The sequence below is a fragment of the Symphalangus syndactylus genome, chromosome 16 (genome assembly GCF_028878055.3).
Source record: "Symphalangus syndactylus isolate Jambi chromosome 16, NHGRI_mSymSyn1-v2.1_pri, whole genome shotgun sequence".
Lineage (NCBI taxonomy): Eukaryota > Metazoa > Chordata > Mammalia > Primates > Hylobatidae > Symphalangus > Symphalangus syndactylus.
The window spans coordinates 20045838-20067797 of NC_072438.2; the positions used below are offsets into that span (position 1 = coordinate 20045838).

The window sequence follows — 21960 nt, forward strand, 5'->3', positions numbered from 1 at the left end:
AGGGTAGTGTAATGGAGATTTGTGCAAAGTCAAGACTCCGAGATGAAGGCAAAGGCATTGGCCAGCAAAAGAATTTCTTGAAAAATTCAATTTTAGAAACATATACAGATATTTGCCGGAGATAATTGCTGGGCATAAAAATAATAGAAGTCATGTTTGGCCGGGTGCGGTGGCTCACGCTTGTAATCCCAGCACTTTGGGAGGCCGAGGCGGGCGGATCACGAGGTCAGGAGATCGAGACCATGGTGAAACCCCGTCTCTACCAAAAATACAAAAAATTAGCCGGGCGTGGTGGCGGGCGCCTGTAGTCCCAGCTACTCGGAGAGGCTGAGGCAGGAGAATGGCGTGAATCCGGGAGGCGGAGCTTGCAGTGAGCCAAGATCGCGCCACTGCACTCCAGCCTGGGTGACAGAGCGAGACTCTGTCTCGAAAAAAAAAAAAAAAAAAGAAGTCATGTTTGCCAAAATGAATATTTATGTAATGTTTTACTGTAGTATATAACATACCTGCAATATAATACAAATTATATATATACACACACACACATACACATATTTTTTTCCCAGCATTTGCTGTGATACATCCACTGAGCTAAATGCTTTGTGTTTTCCAGACTCTTTCAGTAGCAGGAAGAAACCAGCATGTTAGAGAGCTCAGCGTTTCAGGAACTGTCAGTCGTTCACACTGATGGGTATAATGGATACGTGCACATTTTGCACGGTGCAGGTATAGTGATAAGACAATCCTGCAGAAGGAGGAGCAGACAGTCTCTGAAGTGTATTCTATTACTTGCTGAGGCATTTGATATTTTCAAGTAAGAGTCCTATCATTGTCCAGAAATATCAACTGCCTAAGCATCTCACAGCCAGCTACCAGAAGGGTCTAGGACTTGTTGTATTTGCCCAAGGTCACATGTTAGGCACATCCATTTTTGTGTGTTGTAGCAGAGGAGGAGTGGAGTTAGGATATGATGTGCATCATGGAGTGTATATTTTTATAAGCCCTTCTGTGTATATTTGTATAAGCACACTTCTTCTGCCAAAGTGTGTTAAATTATAAATATACTGGTGTATAATAAAATAATCTCAGTGTGGAAGTTATAAAACCCAACCTCTCTATGCCATTTATAGCATCTTCAACGTTTAATGACTCCCATTGCCTTGTTAGTGCATTTCCAGCCTTCCAGCCTGAAATTTAAACGTTTCAGTAGCCTGTCCTCATCTCAGTCTTTCAAGTGAATTTTCTCCTACTAAATTGCTTCTGATGATCCAAGATGTTTTCCTTCTTCAGAATCTTTGCTCAATTGAATTACCAGAATTCTACCAGTGGTTTTGGGAATTTCTAGCTGTGCAGTTTTGCATAAATTTTAAAGCCACTTTGCAATTTACCTTCCTCTGCTGCAATACAGGGAGAATAACCCCTGCTCCACCCACCTCACAGAAGTGCCTTTCTGTCATTCACCCTAATAATATTTACTGTCCAACTATTATGGGTCAGGCACTGATCTAGGCACTGAAGATACAGTGGTGAACAAAGGAGATGAAGGGCTTCACCTTGGTGGAACCTATAATTTAGTGGGTTGGTACAGAAAATAAAAATTAAAAATGAATTAATGTTTATGCTACTAGAAGGGAATAAATGCTGTGAATTATGGTAAATTATGGAAAGAGAGTAAGGAATGACAAGAAATTATCGTAAGTATCGAATTGATGCCATAATAAAAATATATTACAAGTGATACATAAATGTTATAACAAAAACTGCTACACTGGTATTCAGAGAGTGATCAAATGTGTCAGACACTACACTAAATGCCTTAGGCATTTTTTTTATTTAATTCTCCTAAGAAACTTAAGCAGGCATTATTGCTATTATCTCCGTTTTATGAATAAGAAAATAAAGATATAGAAAAGCATAGTATTATAATAGTTGTCAAACATATACACATATACTATTTATGCCGGTTGAAGAGAAATAGTTAATCATACCCTCTAAAACTCACACATACAACCCCGACATACACACAACCTCAACATGCACACATAAACAAATGTTAGCTACTCAAACAGGTAGATATGTTCCTCTGAGGCCCAATGACCAGTTTCAAGGACACTTGACATCATTTCATCTCATTTGGAAATTACTCATTGTCCTGATGCTTTTTAGGCTAGAGAATTTTAAGTAGAGTAAAATGTGGTTTAAAATAACACTAGAGAATAGGTGAGAGCAAACCAGAACTGTAGGAATCCTCTTTTCTGACAATGATTTTGCCCCTTGACAAATAGGGGAGCTGAGATCTGCCCTCATCCTTCTGGTCCATTCTAGCTCAAGCCATCTATGGTTCTGTAGTTGCATTTTTCACGTGGCAAGTCAACTCTAAAGACAGAACGGGGTAAAAACTTGAGAATAGTGGACAAGAAAAGAGTGTGTGAAGAAATAAATTGTATCAAATTATAACATTGGTCAAAAATGGCAGTACTCATAATCCTGAAAGTAAGCTGTATTGAGGCTGCTGAAGACCTAGAGTAGCTTTTATCCAATTCGTGTTATGGCTGGAGAACTTTTCTTACAATTTGAAAGGACATTTACAGAAGGCCTTTTCCTGGAGAAGCCTGGCTAGTCACCAGAGATATCTGCCAATGACGCTGGTAATTTGGAAATGTCATCCATTTCCAGGGAATAGTTCTATAAACTAAGAAAGTTAGTAATACATCCAAAAATGAATGTGCTTCCGAGGAATAAGCCATGCTAATTCCTTACACAAGAAGGTTGCATATAAACCAGAATACCAAATTGCTAAATTAGTATTTATATTGAGAAATGTAATGTATCAGGTGGATTACATAACCAAGTTTGTTGGTCAGTGCATTTGTTCTGCATGGCAAATCTATTCCAGAAATAAAATCATAATCAGAAAGTTATTTTAAAATGAGCATGGAGCCAAAGCAGTGCCAGTCCAATCAGAACTGTGGATGCTACTGAGATATGATGGTTTACGGTGCACATTTCTACCACATGGTCAGATTTGCAGACATGGAGAGACAATTTATTTTTATAAAATATAATCTCTCTCTCCCAGACAGTGCTAAAGACAAATGGGAACATTTGTTTCAGTGGCTTCTTCTATGACATTTCTGTTTTTACAGCCAATATTACCTCTTAGTCTTGGTTGCTGTGTGTGTTTTATGAATGTTAATACAACTTCATTATTTATAAATTATATAGGCTTTTAGAAATGTACAGTTTACAAGTGCAGACTTTGGTAGATATGCTAAGTACATAGACAATAATAACAGCAAGTATTGTATTTCCTATATGTTATTTATAGTTTGATTTGTTTACATTCATTCATTCATTTGTAAAAGTCTTATTAATTATTTTAGTAAGCTTAGAAGTAGTCACCAGCTTGGTCCCTTTTGCATATGATGAGACTAATGCTAGGACAGTTAGTAAATTGCTCAAGTCTCCCTCTTATTTACCTTTGAACCCACACTGTCTTGCACTAAATCTCTAAAATAGACTAATTATCTTTTCTCTATGGCTGAGGTCATGCTGTGTTTTATTGTGTTGACATAATAATTCAAACAAGAACAATGAAGTAGGGGAACTTATTTTAAGTTAAAGATAGGAGAAGATACTAGAATTATTTGTTTCATTAATACATATTATTTTTGATTAGTATCACCCACCTTCCCTAGCAAGTAAGAAGACCATCTCTCTCCTAGTCTAGTTACTCTTATGTAACCTTCACTCCTACGAAATGATCATTTCAGCCTCCTGCAAAGCCAAGACAGATTACATTCAATATTACTTCCTCCTCCTGTCAGCTCCTAACTTCCTTAGAGACTACAGTCAGGTGGGTATAGGTAACCTATCTTCTTTGAAATCTTCTCATGATTGGCGGCTCAGGATGATGCCACGGGTGAAACTTATCAGATTCCCAGAATAGCTGTCTTTGGGAGAAATTGTTTTTCCCTCTTTTCTGGATACTCATGGCTTCCTTCCATTTTATAATCGGAGCACAGCACTTCTACTGCATTAATGCCACAAATAGCTAATTGTTTCGCCCTATCATAGTTTCCTTGAGAAATGAATTAACACAACCTCATAGGCCTCATCAGTCTGAGAACTCTGTTTTATTAATTGAATGCACAGAATAAAGCCTTTGTATCTTTTCAAAAATCTAACTATAAAATATACAAGTATAAATTGCAAAATTTTACACTTGGAAAAATAATTTAGGCAAATTTTCCTTTCTTTACAAATTAAGAAAATGAGGTCCCAGGACAGAGTGATTGTCCAAAATTGCTCAGTAAAAAGAGACAGAATCAGAACTATAAATCAGGGGTATTAAGTGTTTGTCTAAAACTACTGAATGGACACTAATATTTTGCAAAATGTTTTTGTTTAGTTTTTTTTCTAGTTTTTATTGAGAAGCTTTCTTGAGGGTATATCAAAATCCTTGACATCTGTTTATGGACTATGTGCAAAAAATATAGTACATCATATTTTTTAAGGAATTGAATAAAACGTTACTTATCAATTTATTGAATTCTGAAATTTATACTTTGAGAAACATGAGATGTGTTGGTCACAATCTCTGATTTCCCCAGAAAACTCAAGTTCTTTCATTTCACAATGGCCTTGATGAGAAAAAATTTTCTGAAATGGATTAGCAACAAAATGAAACCCCCAAGAACAGAGTGGAGCTTCTATACTAGAGTGGAAGTCTTCTGACTTCTGTGGTTCATTTATATTCACTTCCAGGAAGCTGATAAGGTGAGTGGTAACAGGAGTTCTGGAGATAAATTCCAATTAGTATATGTTCCTTTCCTTGTAAAGGCAAATGTGTGCAAGGCAAGATAGAGAGAAAAAATAAATCAGGTGTGAGTATCTTGGACCATTTATGCCATGTGTCCATTTTGTGTAGATTTCCTCCCTGCCTCCAAGCCTCTTAGAAAGTCGTCTACAGTTGATAAGGTCTGTCTCCAAAGTTCTCCCTTTACCCTTCTTTCAGTCAGACTTGGCTTCCACCTACTCTGCTGAACCTCCATTTGCTGAGGCCTGTAATAATTCTCATGCTCTTCATCAAAGAGGCCTCACTGCTACCCATTTAACTTGGGCTGTCAGCAATTTTAAGCATGTGGCAGGCATTTCTTCATAAACTCTGACTTTCTCTAGCTTTAAAACCACATGGTTTTCTTTCTATTCTTACCAACTCTTCCTTGGTCTTTACTGGTTCATTCTTCATTTCTAATGAGATGAGGGACTTTCTTGGAGCTAATATTAAACCCATTTCTTATGCTATAATCTTTTCTGGAAAACAATTGTACCCTGAGTGTTATAGTTTGTATATTTTTGTTGTGATATTTCCAAACGTACACCCTATATTAAGTCTTTCCATCTTAGCTTTATAAATCCAAGCTCTTACGTGGATTGTGCATTTGGATAACTGAGAGGCACTTCAAAGCCAACATGTGAATAACTGAATTTAGTATATTCTCCCCAAATTGTATTCATTCTGTAGTGTTTTTGATCTCAGAACATTGGGTCATCTTTTCATGGGCTCCATCAGAGAAGCAAGCTAGATGCCATTCTGCATAGCTCCTGCTCTCTGACTTCCTTAAATTCCTGTAGTTTTCTAAACATTTCTCAAGACTTCATTTTTCACGATTACAATCTAAGTCCATTTCTGAACACACTGCTGTCTTCCAAGTTCGTTTGCTCTTGAAATGTCTTCTCTTTCTCATGTCTAAGAAACCTTTCTTCATTAAATTTGTGACTCCTTTCAAATATTACCTCATTGAGAAATCATTTTTTGACATTCTAGCTGAAGTTAGATGACTGCTTCTATAGTTTTATAGAACTATGCATACCAGATGGAAAGACATACAGACATGTCACAGTGTAAAGTTGCATGGGTTTTTTTTTTTTTTTTGCTATTATCTAAATGTCTTGTCTTTATATTATAAACAACAATCATGTTTGTATCTCCAATGCCAACTATAGTGACTGGCAAACAGCAGATGCTTAATACTTGAAGAATGAAGGAATGAATTTCTGAGTGAAAGCAAGGTGATTTAATGGAGATATGGGGTAGACATCAAGAAAGTAAGAAACTTTGCTTACTGGCAAGCAATATGTATAGAAGGATGCTTGTGGTCAGGCACAGTGTTTCATGCCTGTAATCCCAGCACTTTGAGAGGCTAAGGTGGATGGATCACAAGGTCAAGAGATCGAGACCTTCCTGGCCAACATGGTGAAATCCCGTCTCTACTAAAAATACAAAAATTAGCTGGGCGCGGTGATGCATGCTTGTAATCCCAGCTACTTGGAAGGCTGAGTCAGGAGACTCGCTTGAACCCGGGAGGCAGAGGTTGCAGCAAGCCGAGCTCACACCACTGCACTGCAGCAGCCTGGTGACAGAGCAAAATTCTGTCAAAAAAAAAAAAAGAAGAAGAAGGATGCTTGTTTACTCATTTGTTTTGATTTGATTTGACTTGTTTTACTTTGTAATTTTAATAAAATATTTTAGGGCAAATAGAATGAGTTATGGAAAAAAGTAATACCAAGAAAGGGGAGAGGATAATTGCTGAATCAGGGACCCAAAGAAATTTTAAAAAGGATTTGAATCAATGATGAAATGAATGAGAATACTCATGAAAAATATAATGCAAAAAAACCTCAGATCCAGCTCAAACTTTACCTCTTCCATTTAGATGGAGTCTTTGTCATAGCCTTTATTATTTTTGTCTCAACTCATCAAATATATTTACTTGCATGTCCATCCTAACTATTGAAGTAAGATGTTTTAGAGGGAAAAGGTGTTTTGTTCACCTTGGTGCTTTTAGAACAATGTCTGGCATCTTAAAGTATGACCAATATTAACATTGAATAAGTGATAAGTAATGAAGGTGTCAGAGGCGTTTGAATCAGAGTGACTCCATTTTGAGTGAGGGCTAGGAAAATGAGGCTGAGACTTTCTGGGCTGCATTCCTAGGAAATTAGGCATTCCTAGCCTCTAGATATTTATGGTTAAGGGAACAGATTAATAATTTGACTAAAACAGACCCAGACTTGGGAGTGTCCAGGTATCTTGATATCTGGAGAACAAAGGCATTCCTAATTTTGCTTTAAAGATAATAATATCAGTTCTTGCAAAATATAGTAATTAAGAAAAATAATCTTGTATCACAAACCTTTGTAGCAGAGCACATCTCCTCAAGATCTATTTTTATCATATATACATATTTTATCATATATACACATATATATATATACACACACATATATATACACACACACACACACACACACACAAGGATTGTACTTAGGGCAGACACGTTCCTCCTCTTACCTTTAGGAACATGCTATTCTGTCTATGGAGTAGTCATCCTTTCACCACTTTACTTTCTTAATTAACTTGCTTTTGCTTTGTACTGAGGACTTGCCCTGAATTCTTTCTTGTGAGAGATCCAAGAACCCTCTCTTGGAGTCTGGATCAGGACCCCTTTCTAGGAACAAAGGGGCTGGTGTTCATTATCATATTAAGGCTGGAATGCAAGAAGATTCAAAGTTGCATTGTATATTTAATGAATAGGTAAATTTCTGTTTCTAGAAATGTTAATCTTGAACTAAAATTTGATGAACACTTACTTGACCCAAGGACTTACATGACTAACCACCTAAAAGTGTGCATGTACGTTAAACACTTTATTTCATAGCTGTATTAGTCCAGTCTCACACTGCTATAAGGATACTACCTGAGACTGGGTAATTTATGAAGAAGGTTTAATTAACTCACAGTTCCACCTGGCTGGAGAGTCAACAGGAAATTTACAACCATGGTGGAAGGCGAAGGGGAGGCAAGGCATGTCTTACATGGCAGTAGGAGAGAGAGAGAGAGAATACAAGGGAAATTGCCACTTTTAAACCAACAGATCTCATGAGAACACCCTCACTATCATTAGAACATTGTGGAGGAAACCACCACCATGATCCAATCGCTTCCCACCAGGTCCCTCCCTCAACATGTGGGGATTATAATTCCAGATGAGATTTGCGTGGGAACATAGAGCCAAACCATATCAGCAGCAGCTTAGCTAGATCAAACAATTTAAGCTGGCTTTGATTCTGGGTATTTCTTGAGCCCATGCTCTTTTCACTCTGTATGGATTCATTACTCCAAATAGGTTATGCTTATGCTGTGGTAACCAACACAACACATACAAGTTTGTTTTCCACCCATTATAAGTCCAGTGTGGATTGAGCAACCCTCTATGGCAGCTATGTCTAGAGTGATGACTCACATAGGCATGCTACTTCCATTTTGTGATCCTGTCCTGGCACACAGCCTCTGGTCAGCCACTCCCCAAAGTGAGGAAAGGAGAAAATAGAATGGCGAGGGGTTTTTCCCTGCCTAATCCCAAATTGGTGCAGATCACTCCCACTCACATTGTGTTATCCAAAAATGTCCTATAACTCTACCTAACCACAAAGAGTTGGTTCAGTTTATTTTGTGTGACTAGATGGAAATGATAACAAATGAAACTGGGTAAATCCACATCACATCCAATATAATACTAAGGTAAGAGACTTGGCTTTATGGGAATAGAGACACTGTTGGTAGGCCAGGCAGTTAACTAAACAAATATTTACTGCACCCCTACTGTGTGACAGGCTGTTTCATTTGCTGAATATACAGCAGTGAATGAAACATAGAAGTTCCCCCACAGTCATGGAATTTGCATTCAAGAAGGAGAAGCAAACAAACAAACCTCAAAATGCAATCATTTTAAAAATTAAAGAAGTACAGGTAGGCGTTTGTACAGAATTATCATAGCATTATGTGACAGAAAGTTTCTCAGTAGCTAATTTAGTGTAGGTAGTCGGCAAACATCTTTGTGAGGAGGTGATATGCAAACAGAAATCTGAATGACATGAAGGAGCAGTACATAAAGTTAGGAAGAGACATTCTAGACTGAGCAGAGTTATCTCAAAGACTTTGCTACAGAAATAAACTCTGGGTGGCAGCAAACCAGAAAGTAGGTCATTGTGGATAGAGCAGAATGAGAGAGAGAGAATCATAGTATTATATGTTGTTGTAGGAATAGGGAGAAATCAGCACTTGCATATTTTGAAGGAAAAACAAAGAGTTTTGAGTACAATGAGAAACCATTGGAGAACAGTAAGCAGTAGAGTGACACAATATGATTTATGTTGATTACTGGCGCAGTTCAGTCTTCCAAACCTTATACATTCCTGAACCCTGAAAATAGAAGCTGAAGTGATAGACATGTGTGACAGCCAAAGGCAATATCAGAGTTGAAAGGTGCTAAGCCCCACTTGCTTTCAATGGGACTGTCGGAGAGAAATGCGCTGTTACTGAAAAATGCCAGAGTTGGCAAAATCTAGACTTGCATGAAAAGCTAAAAAAAAAAAAAAAAAAGAAAGAAAAAGAAAAAACTGCAGGTGTGTAAAACGCTACTCTAGAATTAGGAAACTCAAGTCACTTAAGCTGGCAATTAAACTGGTGGCACACAGCCAGCCACCCGTCTGGTATGTGGAGTCTCAGAATGCTTTTACATGGATGCTAGATTGAGTCAAGGTAAGCCAAGGTCATGTGGATGCTTGATTCTGTGCTGGCCCAGTCTTGGAACAAGATGGGGAACGGAAGAAGTGGGAGGCATTGTGGGGAGACATGTTCATGATGTGCAGAAATGGCCACATTAGCCAGCAGAGGCGGATGGAAAATTCTTCAGTTGAGCTGTCAGAACTGCTTCAGGAAAATAGCTATCGCTGCAGATTATTTCATGCGTAGATGTATGCAATGATGTAACAAGGAAAGTGGTTTTAGGGCATATATTTCAAACCCTGTTTTCTGGAGCCTTCAGGTTCAAAGAAAATACCTTCAGGAGCCACCATAGTCCTGGAGAGTAAGGAAAAGAAGTGGCATTCCAATACACAGGGGCTCTGTTCTAATTCATCCAAGGCTGTTCTTTATATGTTACGTATTAATAACATTGGGGTTGTAGGTGAAAATTTATTTGGAAGAAATATTCCTACTGAAAAAGGCACATTTTGAATGTAATAAGAGCACAGTATTGAGAGGCATAAGGTTGAAACCATATAAATCACATACATCTGGTAGCATTTTATGCTACTTTATTTAATCCTCACATTTTATAGATGGCTACTCTAAACCTCAATTGACATTTGGGAAAATTGACAATAAAGAAGTTTAAATTCCTTGTTCAAGGTCACACAACCATTAAATGGTAAAGATGAGACTCAAACTTGGATTTCTCATCCCAAGGGCCACACTTTCTTTTCCTGTTATCCCATTAAGTCATGCATGATGGACCCATATCCACCATTCACTGACTGTGATCTCTAGTAGGTACCATCTTCCCAGAATCTCATTTTTATCATTTATTAAAGAGTAACAGAGCACTTAATGAAAACAACCTCATTATTTTGAGGTTCAAGTGACATAATATGCTTATGAGAAGAAACTAGCATGAGCTAAGTGCTAGACACTCTTACAGATGTTGGCTTATGTAATCATCCCAGAAATACAATGAGGGGACTGATGATGTCCTACTTTACAGATAAGGATATCAAGTCTAAGCCTAAACAGCCAGAAGTAGACGGGGCTGCTGACATTTCAATGTGAGTCTCAGTCCATTCATGTGAACAGGGCTTCACCTAACTTTCATGGTGACTGAGTGAGAAATAAAAAAGGAAACCGATTTATCACACATTTAAAGAGTTGAACATCATAAACTAATAAATACATAGACAATAAATTAATCTATAACTTCTATATTGATAAATATACCTTCAAGCCAAAAACGTGTATAGCTTTTAGGTGACTGAAAGTCAAAGTCAGTCCAAAAATATCAAAAAAGACCAAATTTGTTATTATTTTGCATGTCTAGGTGTTGTACTTATGAAAGAATGATGATTGGATGATTAGAGACATGCATAGTTAATACATTACTATATGTTTACTTCATGATTTACCTTCATTTCATCAGCATTGCCATATTTTATAGTCAATATTTTTATATATATATTTATATTTATAATTGTCCAGCTGACCAAAAATAAAATGTAAATGTACTCAGAGATTAGTAAATGTTAATATTTTATCCAAAATGTAAATTTCAACATATGTAAAATATAAACACTGGAATTATTTTATATCTATTCTCAAACATATTTTTCTTTACAAATATTCAAAACTGACAACCATCATAAAAGCTAAAATGCAAGTTTAATAATATTAATTTCATATCAAAATTATTTTAGATCTTAAAATGCATTATTAAATATTCTTATAAAATATAACTTCCTAATTTTCACATTCAATGTGTATCTACTTGCCAAATTAAGGAATCAATATCACACTTCATGCATGCTATGTCTAGACCAACAAGTATATAAATGTAGGAGTCATATGAATTATTGTAAATTACAGAATGTTCATTAGTTGCTATGTATGACTACCATATGCAAGTAGCATGCTAATTAGTCAGTATGTCCAAAGCAGGAATTGGAACATTACGCAAAGAGAAGATGGGCACTAGCTCAACTGAAAAAAATAATACTTCGGTTATGTAAGAATATATTGTGTTCATGTTGAAGATTTGATCTGTGTGATTATTAATTTTATGTGTAAATCCCTGGACCCTTGATTATGCCAGGAAATGCCTAGATATCTGCTTAAATATTATTTCTGGTTATGTCTATACAGGTGTTTTCAGAAGAAATTGGCATTTGAATCACTGAACAAAGTAAAGCAGATGGCCCTCCTTAATTTGAGTGGGCCTCATCCAATTCATCTAGGGCCTGCACAGAGCAAAAAGGTAGAGGAGGGTTGAATTTTCACTTGGTTTGACTATTTGAGCCTTGATGCCTATCTTCTCCTGCCCTTGAACTGGAACTTACTACCAGCATGCCTGGTTCTTAGGGCTTGGACTGGCATTTACACGACAACCTTCCCTGAGTCTCCAGCTTGCAGACAGCAAGCAGATCATACAGCTTCTTAGGCTCCACAGTCATGTGAGGTAAGTCCTTATAGTATCTCTTTCTGTAAAAAAAAAAAAAATATATATATATATATATACACACACACATATTCATATGTGTGCATATATATATATGTGCATATATATATCCTATTTGTGCTGTTTCTCTGCAGAACCCTAATATAATTCATTGATTAATTTTCTTTTACCTTTACACTTCTGAAGCTGTATAGCAGAAGAGGCATAACGCATGCAACTTTGGCTTTTTGATGCAGTGTGTTTTTTGTTTATTTTTTACATATCTTGGGCCATCTGCTTGTTTTTGAGTATGCAAATATAGAGATCCTCTCCTTGGGCCTTGCAGCGTTAATCCAAAGAGTGAATGTTTGACAGTTAGAGTTACTGCTCCCACCAGGCTGGCCCTGAAAGCTGGATAGCAGGTGATTGAGGTACTTACATATAATTGTTTGTGTGTACGTGTTTACCTATTTTTGTGATATGACTGTATATAAATCATAAATGTCTATCTAAATTCAAGTCAACAATTTTTTTTTCTGAAAAGGGCCAAATAGTACATATATATATATATACACACACACGCACATACATATATATATATATAGCCAAATGGTCTCCATTGATATTACTCTATTTTGCTGTTGTAGTGCAATATTAGCCATAGATAGCATGTAGACAAATGAAGTAAGCATGGCCTTATTCGAATCATAGAAGGCCAAACTTGGCCCATGGGCTGTAATTCATTGACCTCTGCACTGAAGCATGGGATCCTAAATTCTCCTTCCTAAGTTTAAGCAGGTTACTGCATGCAGATGTGCCTTGTAAACAAAACAGAAATTCATAAACTGTTTAATTAAATAACTGGTTGGAATGATCTTTATTATTTTGCTGTTTGAGAACCATGCTCAGCGACAAACTCAATTCACATAATCAACTTTTATCAGATAGCCAACTTGGTCAAGATTTGAACATATTGGGCTTATCATTAACAGTAAATTTGTATGAATGTTAGGTGACAAGATATTCTCAAACTCTGCTATGGTGGTCTTCATTTATTTCTTTTTGCTTGGTTTAACTATGTTTGGGGTCAGAAGAACTACTGACTTTGGGCCAGCCCAGTTATCTTAGAACCCTGATAACGACAACATCAAAACTATGACCAACAATAACAGTTCAACAAATGACCAAGAAGTGCTAACAGTTAGCCAGACATTATTCTAACAGCTTTCCTCATGAGAACTCATGTACTGAGACAAACTGCAGTTCTTAATTTTTAGCGAATATTTATAATCCATATATTCTTAAGAGCCAGCTCTGTGGAATGAGGGACCTCATGGAGACGAAAGACCAGGTTCCAATTTATCCATTTGATACTTCTCAGCTAGATAGGCTCTCTGATTCCTTGCCTGTATCAAAGGGAAAGACTTGAATGCTGTAGTGAGTACAAAACAAGGAAAGGTTTGTAAAACACAGTTTTAGAAAAGTGTGAGTGGGGGCCAGTTGTGGTGGTTCACACCTGTAATCCCAACACTTTGGGAGGCTGAGGAGGGGGGATCGCTTGAGGTCAGGACTTCAAGACCAGACTGTCCAGCATGGTGAAACCTCATCTCTACTAAAAATACAAACCTAGCCAGGAGTAGTGGCTCATTCCTGTAATACCAGATACTCGGGATGCTGAGGCAGGACAACTACTTGAACCTGGTGGCAAGGTGGAGGTTGCAGATCATGACACTGCACCCTGGGCGACAGAGAAGAGAAAGGAGAAGAGAAGAGAAGAGAAGAGAAGAGAAGAGAAGAGAAGAGAAGAGAAGAGAGAAAAGAAAGAAACAAAAAGAAAGAAAAGAAAGAAAAAGAAAAGAAAGGAAAGAAAAGAAAGAAAAAAAGGAAAGAAGGAGGAAAAAAGGGAGGGGAAGAAAGGGAAGGAAGGAAGGAAGGAAGGACCTCATGACTGTAATCCCAGTTCCAATACTTTAGAAGGCTGAGGCAGGTAGATCACTTGAACACGGGAGGTCAAGACCAGCCTGAGCAATACAGAGAGGTCTTCTCTCTACAAAAAAAATTTAAAATTAGCCTGGTGCAGTGGCATGTAGCTTTGGCCTCAGCTACTCTGGAGGCTGAGGTGGGAGAATCACTTGAGCCCAGGAGGTTGAGGCCACAGTGAACCATGATTGCACCACTGTACTCCAGGCTGGGTAACAGAATGAGACCTTGTCTCAAAAAAAAAAAAAAGAAGAAAAGTGTGATTACTATAAAAATATTTTAACTAACATATATTTTCACTCTTTATCAGTATTACAGAAGAACAGGAACTACATCTTAAATAATTTTCTAAATGTGTCTTTCTTTTCTGCCTTCTCTTGCACCGAAAATAAAACAAAAAAGGAACCCATTCACACTCCTCATGATCACAGAACCCAATCTATCTTACTTAAGCCGTCAGCTGTAGACTTCGAACTTTTATTTTTAAGCACTTTTTTTCCTCTATTGTTTTTAAAATGTGGCCTTTCAAGAGGTTTGGAATAAGCTTGCAGCACATACTAACACTGGAAGTTAATATATGTTAAATCAGTTCCAGGTATGGAAACAATCCTTGCTGATTTGAAGGTAATATATGGTGCTTGTCATTGGAAATGTGTGTGCAGGTGCACTGTCTGCCGACAATGTGAAATTGGCATTAGCATTAATCACAGATTTAAATTTGGCAAATGCGGGATTTCAAAGCAAATATAATCCAGTATTACTGCAAAAGGCAATTATAAAACTTCTCACTTTTTCTGAGCAGCAAATTAGAATGTAATTAGAATCACATGCATTAGAGGTGTGTGTGTGTGCGCGCATATGTGCATGAGTTTGTGTGTGTGCATGTGTGTAGGGGTGTGTGTGTGTACGTTTAATGTTTCCTTTTGTCTCTTTATAGCACTCCAAACAAGCAATACTAACAATTTAAATTTAGAGTTTTCTTTATATTATCCAGATTCAGGATACACTCTTCATTCTTACATAGATTGCCTCAATATTCACAATACTAGAACCTCCTTAAATGCATAAACAATGTTCATTTCTGCATTTCTGTAGCTAACTCAGTCTCCACAAAAGGGATAATATCTTCCCATAATTAATACTTACTAGGATTTTTTTCTATGGACTCATAAAGTGAGTGCTGTGTAATTTTATAAACATTACTCTTGACATTGTGCTCCAAATAAATGCAATAATATCATACTTTTTATAACCCATCAGGTTCCTCAAAAATGGCCATTAGAAAATATATCAAATGGCAAGATCAGAGGTTTATTCAAAATTCATCCATTCAAAAGGTACTTATTAAACATTTATTTTATGGAGAGCTATAAGAAGCAGAGCAGTGAATAAACAGAATGTCTGCATCTATGCAAGTCACAATTGATGTAAGTGTTCTGAAGATGTCTATAATAAAAGCTTAAGCACAGAAATCAAAATAGGGAAGCTGAACTTATGGAACTTTCTATGTGCTAGAAATAATTTGAAGTATTTTATGTGCTTATGATTTTATTCCTTAAAACAACCGTATTGTGATTTTACAAAGATGAAACATGTACACAGAAGTCAAGTCACTGCTACACCTAATGTGCAAATGACTGAACCATATTTCTAGTCTAGGTGGTTTAACTAGAGTCCACACTATTTTGGCTACATTATATTGCATCACTCTTGGCTTTACTTGCTACAAAAATGTATGCCAAGCCTTCAGTCAGTTACATGACTTGAATATCTGTTTTTTATGATTGTTATTTTTCATGACTGAACTTTGAATATGAGATGGCAGTGGAAAGTTCTAGGTGTTATTGCCAGTCAGGTACATGAGATCTGGGTATTCTTCTATTTTATTAATATAACATAGAACCATATGCTTTAGCAATCAACTGGGTGAAAGGCAAGGACTTCATCCTCATAAAAACTAATGAACAATAATTTGTGCCAAAAATGGTTACCACACATTTTTCTGAGGGTCATCAGCATGTGGGATAGCAGGTTCAGAATTTCTCTCAGAAATCAGTTCTGGGTCAACTCTAAGACAGGAACAATTATTTGAATGAAGAATTGTCCAAGCAAGTATGGATAAGGCCAGCAGGGTAGTAAAAAACAAATAAGAACTGTGTAGCAGAAAGCAAATACCTAATTTGAAGTTACAGAATATTCTAGTCACCTTAAAAAAGAATCTTATTGCAAAATGTACTGAAAGAACAGACGAGTTCACTCATTTCTGAAGCTGAAAAAAAATGTGCCACAAATTGTGATGTTTATCAGAGTGGATGATCATTAGTTATGCATCCTGAATGCATTTTAATAACAAGTCTGTTGGATACATTCCTCATTTAGGACAAAATTATGTCTTTGACATGTAAAACATACTCTGTTTGACAGTAGACATGATTTCATCTGCTCCTGATATTTTTTGGGGGGAGGAAAAGATTATCTGATTGTTGGATGTGGGCTGAGTACTTAGACGCAACTGGTTCAGTTCCACTTTGATAGGGTCGGGAGGGAAGAATCCAGAAGCCAAAACAAACAAAACAAAAACAAAAATTTAATTTTTTTTCTGGCTTCAGACATGAAATAAGCTTAAGTGGACAGGTTCTGCCCCTGCAAAGTGGTAAGCAGTTGAGAGCTGGAGATTTCTTGAGTTCATTCCATTTCATTACCACCCTATCACTGAATGACAAACAGACAGAATGCTTATTTGGAAGCAGATTGTTGCCTCACATGTAAGCCAAAATCTCCAAACCAAGTTTAATTTGGTAATTAAGCTATGTGTGTGTAGTATCCATCTGCTGCAGGGCAGGTTCTTAGCGTTGGTCAGGAAAGAATTCAAGTGTGAGCCAGTGGTGGAAAAAAGCAGCTTTATTGACGCTGCAGAGTTACAGCTCGGTAGCTGCTCCTTGAGTAACACAGCTAGCCTATAGGCAATGAGCTGAGAATAGCAGCTTACCAGATGTTGGCTAGCTGTATTTCTACCCACTTTTAATTGCATGCAAATTAAAGGGAAGTTTATTCAGAAATTTCTAGAAAATGGGCAGCTACTTGTTGATGTTGTCTTGGAAAGGGACAGTAACTTCCAGGTGTTGCCATAGCATTTGTAAACCATCATGGCACTGTCGGGAGTGTCTTATGAAGATGGGCAGCGAGGGCAACTAGACATCGCTTTTCATGCCACTTGCTGGTTCTGTCTAGTCTCCTATCTTGTCCAGGAAACAAGTCCTACCCATCGCCTATCTCATATCTTCTTGACTCTTGTGTCTTTCAGTTACTTTCAATCTTTAGGTCAAAACAGGGGTATTATTTAATGACTTCCTTAGAATCCAATAAGAACTTCAGTCCTTTAAGTGGTTACATTTTAACAATTGCTAACCATGTGGCTCACACCAACTTTTTCACTAAGTAAGAAGACTAAATTAAGCTTCGCATTATTTATGTTAAAATTAATTTGAATAAATTGGGGAACTATTAATATACAATGAGGATTTGTGGCGTCAGGATCTAAGAAAGAAGCAAGCTCATTTCAGTCTGTTTTTCCAATTGAGTTATTGCTGATTTCTAAAGAGAACTGAGAACTATTGAGGGTCTCACAGTACTGGAAAAAGAAAAAAAAAAAGAATTTAGAGTTTACCAGAGAGAGCCCTGATGAAAACTGAGGTCTGAGTTGAGACTCAGAAGAGATAGTCTCAAAGTAATAAAACACCAGAAACACATTAACACTCATAGAAATCGAAGCCCACCTCCGAATGATCTCAATTTCTGATATGATAAATATGATCTAAGACTACTCGTGCCTTTTCCTGCTTTACTTTCAGAAAGCTCAATGTTTCTGGTAAAAGAGATAACTATGCAGAGATTATTAAAATAACCAAACACACAAAGATGAAAGGTATAATTGAAAACAAATAGGAGCAAGACACAGGAAATCTGTTATCATGCATGTAGTTTAAAATATCAATGATTAATATACTAAAGCAATTAATAAAATAAATTGAGATGATTGACAGCCAACAATAAACAATAATCTTGCTAAATATATTAACCCACAAAATAAAATACTCAATATATTTCTATATATCACCAATTAACCCTTAATAAAATGAAATGTAGAGAACCTTTAACAAGAAAGACTTATAAAGTGCGCTATAATAAAATTAGAAACTTCCAATTTTTAAAATATGCCATAAGGAGGCAAAAAAGCAAGCCACACAAGGGAAATGATTTTCCAGCAATAGTAACTGGCATAGTTCTTGTTTGCAGAATATATGAAGATTTCTACAAATAACTTGTAAAGTGTAAACCATAATATGAGGATGCATAAAATACTTGATAAGTCACTTTACAAGAGAATATCCAAATAAAACATTAAAAAATTTCTCAACCTCAGTAATCATAAATGCAATGCAAATTAAAACTATAATAAAATGATTCATACCACTATACAGTACCTGAATTGCCAAAATTAAAAATACTGTAAATGGTATTTTCAAGAATGTGGACCACGTGGAATTGTCATATACTACAAGAGAATATTGTTATAACTATTTTTGAAAACTGCTTGTCAGAATTTACTAAAGATAAACCTACATACCGGCATACAATATAATATAGCATTCAACACAGCAACTACATTCCTAAGCATATACCTAACAGTGATGCTTACACATGTGTGCCAAAAAATACAAGATGGTTCATAATACTATTAAAAATAACCAAAACTGGGAAACACCCCAAAAATTCGTCAACAATTGAATGGACAAATTCACTACTATTTGTAAGGATAGTATACACCCATGAAAGTAAGTGAATTTCAAATAAACTATAAATACTGCAAATACAATTTAGAGAAAAGATGCAATAGATACCATATTTTATGATTCTATTTCTATAAACTTGAGAAATGGGTAAAAGCAATTTATGGTGTGAGAAACCAGAATAGTGGTTACACTTAGGAAAGAGAATGTGGTTCTTTGGGGAAGAGAATAAGGAAAATAATTGAGAAGGAGTAAGAGGGAGTTTCTGGATGTTTCTGGACAAGCTTACTGACTTGTATGGTACTACATGAATGTCCTTATCTTTTGGTAATTTTTACAGCTACACACTTGTGATTTGCAGATGTCTCCCAGTGCTTGTTATTTCTCAGTAGAAATACTTCCAAAGGTTGAAAAAAGCTTTAATGTTCAATATAACAACATAAAAAAACCATTCTTTATACGTCTTTAATTTGCCAATTTACCATTATTTTCTAGGTTACCTGAAATCTTATTTTGCAGATCCCGACTCTCAAAAGTATATGGAGATTTGCATTAAACTCATACAGCTTAATCTCAACCAAATCATTGTCCATGGAATTTGCAGTCAAGGAAGGATTGATACAGTGGCAGTTTCATGTTGGCTCTGAGAGCTTTTGCCACAAGATGGTAAAGAGTATGAGTTAAATAATGGAATATTACCTATAGATTATATAGAGGCAAATCAAATTGCAAAGATGAATATCCATCTTTTGGAGAAAATTTACAAATGTTCTGGAAGATGACATATTTCTTAATGAATTTTTCAAACACAAAGTCTGTTATGTGAAGACATTACTAGAGCCTTTTCTTTCAATGTCCAGTGTTCTGTAAAATTATGAACAGTTGAATTTGTTTTAAAAGTCTTCAAATGCCCATATAGTGTATCCCTGCTACAGTGCCCAGATCTTGCACTTGCAGCCAGAAGTACTCATTTCCTCACCTGCTAGGAGTATGCACTGAGTTACTCCTTGGAAATTGCCTATTGAAAAAGGCAGCTGCTTTGCTCACGGTTCTACCTTTCCACCTGTAGTAACCTGCCCAAAATAATGGGAACAAAAGAAAAATTGCACCAGGCACGTAAAACAGCAAGAACGACTTTATCAAAGACTATTGCGATAGAGCAGAAAGATTAAGCTGAACTCCACTAAAAGAAGAGAGGAGATTTTTTAAGTACTAGGGAAGATAGTGAAAAAATGCTAGATGATGTCAGAGAGGAGGTTGATCACTTTGATTCAGTCACCTGTGTTTACTAGTTGGTGCTTATTAAAGTTAGGCTCCTCCCCTTCACAAAGACTGGGGGATACAAGTACTATCTTTCTTGATGATTGCATTTCTAAAGGATGGCTCCCTGGTCCTTGGGAAAGACACTCCTGTGTGTAAAACTGGCAAGAGTTTGGGTAAAGATATATATCTCAAAGGAACAGTAGAAGAATTTATACTTACAAGATTCCCAAAGCAAATGCTCTAAGAAAAGGGAGGGCAGGTACCTATGGCCAGGAAGAAACCTGTCTCAAGTTTAGTCAAGCTGAGGGGAATGCTAAAGCCATCTTGGTCACTAGTCTATGTAAGACTGGCCCCTACTCCAATGTGGGATATCTCTGAAGGGCCATCTCTGTTCCAGAGACTCCACGGAATCAGATGTGGCCCCTGTTAAACTGCATATCAACCCAACATTTTCCTCTGCCTACTGCTGCTTCCCAATCTCTCATTTCTTGACAGGAGTAGCTATTCAGAACACTCCCAGTCTGCCTTGAGGAAAATTGCCTAAAATCCTGCTTCCCAGGGAACCTCCCTGAACACAAAGCATCTACACCATTTTCACCAGAACAATGCCACTCATTGTTATAAAGTTAGATGTATAACACCTTATCAGAAAAGACCTCTACCCTTATTCTCTACTTCCAGACGAGAGCTAATTTAAATTGCCTTCTTCATTTCCACAACACTCCTGAACTTGGAACATTATTTCCTAATGCTTTTGTTTCTTTCTTCCCCACTAGCATAAACCTTTTGAATGAAATAAAGATACCATATTGATTTATCATTGTATTTTGCTAGTAATAACAACTGGATTTGGAATTATATTGCAAAGACAAATTAAACATTTTTTAAAGTGAGTCACAATTCCACTAACCGTCTTCACCATGCAGCTAACTAGATACTTTTGTTTTAATTATGATTGAAACGGTAAAATGTTTGTGGATTTTAAAGGATTTTTATTTGGTATCCAGTAAGGGTCATATCAGGAATAAATATGTGTGTTAGTATTTTAACTTAGGTGACGGGATAGCTGCCTTTAAAACAGCTGAATTTTAAAAAAGATTCTACTTCAAAATTTTCATTATTTTTTAATCTTTTAAAACTAAGGCAGATCTTTTTAGCTCTCTCACATATTCTTCAAACTGAATATTAAATTATTTTAAAATTAACAATCTGATTCTAACTTATTGTTAAATGTTAAAAAAGAAGACTATTTCAGAGATCCTCAAGTTGCATCTATAGAATTTGAATATTCTAATATGACTCCTTTTTTACTTTATATGTTTAGCTAAAAATAAAATTAGCTTTGAAATAACTATGACAAAGGCAAGAAGTATGAAAAATAGATTAGATCATTTTTTCACGTCTTACAGAAAGTACTTACCAGAAAAGGTATTTTAGACTGAATATTGTTATTCCTCCAAAACACATATGTTAAAATCCTAATTCCCATTGTGATGGTTTTAGGAGACGCACCCTTTCAGGATAATTAGCTCATGAGGGTGAAATCTCATGACTGGGATTAGTGCCTTTTTCAAGGAACCCCCTAAAACTCTCTTGCTCTGTTTTTCACCACGAGGATGAGGATGCAAGGAAGACGGTTTCCTGCAACTGGGAAGATAGCCCTCACCAAAATATGACCACATTGGCACTCTGATCTCAGATTTCCACCTTCCAGAAATAAAATAAATACCCTTCTGTTTCTTATAAGCCACCCAGTCTATAATATTTTATTATGGCAGCACAAACTAAGATAGAAGGGTTAACTACAATAAAATAAAAAAGATTGATTCACCAAGTAAAAGCATCATAGGAGTAAATTATATTGATCAACCAATCAA

General features: G+C 36.4%; 1 long non-coding RNA gene across 1 annotated transcript in view; it reads right to left on the bottom strand.

The window, feature by feature from the left end:
• Positions 1–2016: 2016 nt before the first annotated feature.
• Positions 2017–21960, bottom strand: part of LOC134732716 (uncharacterized) — a 39415-nt gene continuing 19471 nt past the window's right edge. Inside the window, exons 2-3 of the long non-coding RNA XR_010116152.1 lie at positions 3690–3777; positions 2017–2376 (exon numbers count right to left, since the gene is read on the bottom strand). This is a non-coding gene — a long non-coding RNA (uncharacterized lncRNA). The remainder of the gene's footprint in view (positions 2377–3689; positions 3778–21960) is intronic.